Here is a 4,137-nt window from a genome sequence, read left to right on the forward strand (position 1 = left end):
GAATTTTTCTTTGAAATTCAAATCTCGTTTGAGCTCACGTTTCCAAGCTAATCCGAATTTTTCAGCCAATTGATCGCTCCTTTCGGACTTCTTGTAGTCCGGGAGCTCGCGACAATTCTCTGAACGTCATTTTAGTACTCACTAAAATTTCAGATTCTTGACTGGCAGGATGACAATTAGAACGTTCATTTTAGTACTCCTGAAACCCATAGGAGATGATTGTTTAGGTGCAAACAACTAACAAGAAGTTTGACTGGCAGCTCCTGGGTGGTGCCAAAGTTGACTGGCAGGCTGTCAAACATGCCAAAAATTCTATAAAAGAAATGTCATTTCAGTACTGTTGAAACCCATTGGGAATGATTGTTTGAATACTGAGAACAAAAAATTTGACTGGCAGCTTCTCGGCGGTGCCAAAGTTGAATGGCAGACTATCAAGCATATAAAAAATGACAGGATGAAAATTAGAACAGTCATTTTAGTACTCCTGAAACGCATTGGGGATGATTCATTAGGTGCTAAAAAGTAAGGTAATAATTGATTGGATGTTCCTCAGTGGTGCCAAATTTGACTGGAAGACAGTCTAGCATGTCGAAAATTCAAGTGAAAAAACGTTATTTCAGTACTCTTTGAACCCATTGAGGATGATTGTTTTGGTTCAAACAACTAACAAAGATTTTGACTGGCAGCTCCTGAGTAGTGCCAAAGTTCAATGACATTTTAATCAGCAACCGAATGAAAGTTTTGTCCATTATATTAACTACAATTTTCATCTATAGGATACTTCTCTAAAACTAATAAGCATATAAAAAAAGAAACTACGAGAATCTCACTTTTTATGTAAATTCACAGCTCGCAACAATGGGTTCCAAGAGTACTAAAATGACGTTTCTTCACTTGCATTTTTGGCATGTTTAACAGCCTGCGAGTCAACTCTAGCACCACCGAGAACCTGCCAGTTAAATTTTTTGTTAGTTCTTAGCATCCAAACAATCATTCCCAATCGGTTTCAATAGTACTAAAATGACGTTTTTTCACTCGAATTTTTGACCAGTTTAACGATAAATTGTTGCAAAATGCGGCAACAGCTGTTAGCCAGTCAGTGAATTTCGAACTGTTGACTATGAAAACAAAAGAATCTGAAATTTTATTTAGTACTAAATTGACGTCCATGGAATGGTCGCGAACTCCCGGACATTTTGAAGACTAATAATATCTGTATTTTCATAAAATATGTCCACGTGAGCAATGTACAGGGGGGGGGGGGTGTTTGTCCAAATTCCACGGTTGTCCACGAGGGGAGAGTGGGGTCAAAATGTGGTAAAAAATTGTCCTCGCGGTATATGGATGGCCTCAAACATTTCACCCGGAACTTTATTTCCAAAAACGTGCAATCAATTATAATTTTACGTGCAGTGTATTTTCAAATCTCAATAGTTGTAATTTACAAATGGTGAAGATACATTTACGTTTTTTGTAAGTTAATCGAATAGTTTCCACTTTCCATCATGGCATAGGTAGAAAAATGGATGTTTAAGATATTTGAAGTTTCAGTTTGAAATCTTGGATGTTTAATTCAGTCTGCACTGTTAAAAATGTTTGGGATTCTACACTCAGAAAAATAATTGGTTGACACATCCATTTTTTATTGGTGAAGAAATAGTTGGTTAGTATATCTGTTCAGAATGAGAGACCATCTGAGTCGGTTGGATACAGCAACCATTTTTAAATGTAGAGCGTTAGATAGCTACCACATCATTTTATTGGCTCCTGCATCCTCTGCATAGGCGGCGCAGCCAACGAGTTGGCTAGGACAGCCAATTCGTTTGATGGATAGTTTGTAGACGTTTGCAGAAGAAGCGTTATTTGTCATTTGCGAGTATAGTGATAGTTGTGTGACGTGCAGTCTCAATTTTAAATAGTTATTGACGAAGTTGCAGTTGACCCCATTGATGAAAAATTCAAGCGTAAGTATAGCTATACGTATATTATTCATAGAATTAGAATTTATGTAGACTATGCGTGACTTTTAGAGGTCATGAACCGCTCATTGATTGTTATAGGCATTTCAGTTCTTTTCCTTTCTCAAAAATTCCATATATTTGTTTGATATACTTTTTAATTTTGTTCACACTTTTGTTGTGATCAATAGTTCATTTTATCTTTGAAGAAGCGTGTTGTGACCCTAACCTCAAAATCAAAAGTTTGAATTGAGTCTAAAGCTTTTGTTTTTTGTTTTGCAGAGGAATTGATTGATTATGCAGCGCTAATTTGCCTTTTCAAAGAAGACGTCGATAAACTTGTGCCACAATTAGGCTTGCAACAAAATTCTTAGCAGGGCTGGAGCGATTTTTAAGCACTTCCAGAATGGAGATGGTATTTCATAATTAGATTTTTTAAAAATTACTTTTGATGACAATAAGCATGTGAATTCTGTCATATTTTCTTTCCTTTAAGTTAGTTTAGGCTGCGCTTACATGTCCACCTAGACCTCGATCCACTATCGGCGAGAAAACTGTAGGCATCTGCTGAAAGTGTTCTACGTTAATGAGCTTAAAGACGTTTATGTAAAAAAAATTTTCTGCTTAGCAGACTGAAAAATGTAATAAAAAGTAAGGATTTTCGGGTACATTTAAGCACAGTCAAGTTTAGAGCATTATTTCTGATACAAGGGGCAATGGGAAAAATTTGATAAAAATTCATAAGTATGAGGAAAACTGTTGTAAACCAGTTGCGGTTGGGAAATTTAAAAAATAATAAAAATTGTTGCTTAAAAGTACAAAAATGTGCAACTATATTATCTTCAGTTCTAATACAGATATTAAAGCGATTTAAAATGCAAACAGTAATGGATGGGCTTTGTGTTTATTTTCAATCACCCGGAAGGATGTGTTAGTCTTCTTTTTTGTGAAAATCACGATATTTTTAGGCATTTTTTTTGTTGGAAAAGAAGTGACAGAAAGCAGGGGAGGCCCTTTTTTTGTTTTACTGCAGACCGCTGGAGCCATTCTTCGACCTCTGGTTCTGAATGCTTGGATGGCACCTGGCCCCAAGTCGAAGAAAGGGACCAGAGGTCGGCAGTAAAAAAAGGGCCCCCTTGCTTTCTGTCACTTGTTTTCCAACAAAAAAAAATGCTTAAAAATATCGCGATTTTCACAAAAAAATAACACTAACACATCCTTACGGGTGATTGAAAATACATACAGAGCCTATCTATTACAGTTTGCAGTTTGAATCGCTTTAATGTCTGTATTAGTACTGAAGATAATATAGTTGCACATTTTTGTACCTTTAGGCAACATTTTTTATTATTTTTAAAATTTTTCAACTGCAACTGGTTCACAACAGTTTTCCCCATGCTCATGAATTTTTTCAAATTTTTACTATCGCCCCTTTTATGAGAAATAATGCTCTAAACTTGACTGCTCTTTAATGTACCCGAAAATCCTTACTTTTTTTTACATTTTTCAGTCTGCTAAGCAGAAAATTTTTTTTGCATAAACGTCTTCAAGCTCATTAATGTAGAACACTTTCAGCTTTTAAATGACTGTTTTTTTGTTGCGCTAGCATTTTTTTTGACTGATTTGTTAAGCTTCAAAAGCAGATGCCTATAGTTTTCTCACCAATAGTAGACAGATGAATTTACTCCAGAAAAATCGTCCGGCTATAGCAGCGATTTCCAAACTTTTTATGCACTTTCTGGGGAGCGGCAGGGCCGCCACCCGCACATTTTTTCACAATACCCTGCCACCAAGGGGGGACACTTTACTGCTTCACTGCTTGACACACCGAGCGTCACGCCAGAGAATTAGAACCGGCTGAGAGAAATTAAAATGTGTTAATACGTTAATAAATTAAATTTTAATTAGTTGAATCAATTTCCTAATCTAATTTGAAGCAAATAAAAAGAAAGTTGATGAAAATCGGTTAATATCTTGAATGCCAGTTGACAGTTCTTGTAACTTTGCGTGTTCTTAACGATATGCTTAATTGCTCGAAATGTTAACCGATTTTCATCAACTTTTTTTTCATGTTCTTAAAATTACACCAGGGAAATGATTCAGATAATAAGAATTGAATTGAGCCATGTCTTTAGGATTTTAGTTATTGAAACAGCCTTAAATCTCATGACAATGACAG

Source organism: Belonocnema kinseyi, chromosome 8 (assembly GCF_010883055.1).
Source record: "Belonocnema kinseyi isolate 2016_QV_RU_SX_M_011 chromosome 8, B_treatae_v1, whole genome shotgun sequence".
NCBI classification, from domain to species: Eukaryota; Metazoa; Arthropoda; class Insecta; order Hymenoptera; family Cynipidae; genus Belonocnema; species Belonocnema kinseyi.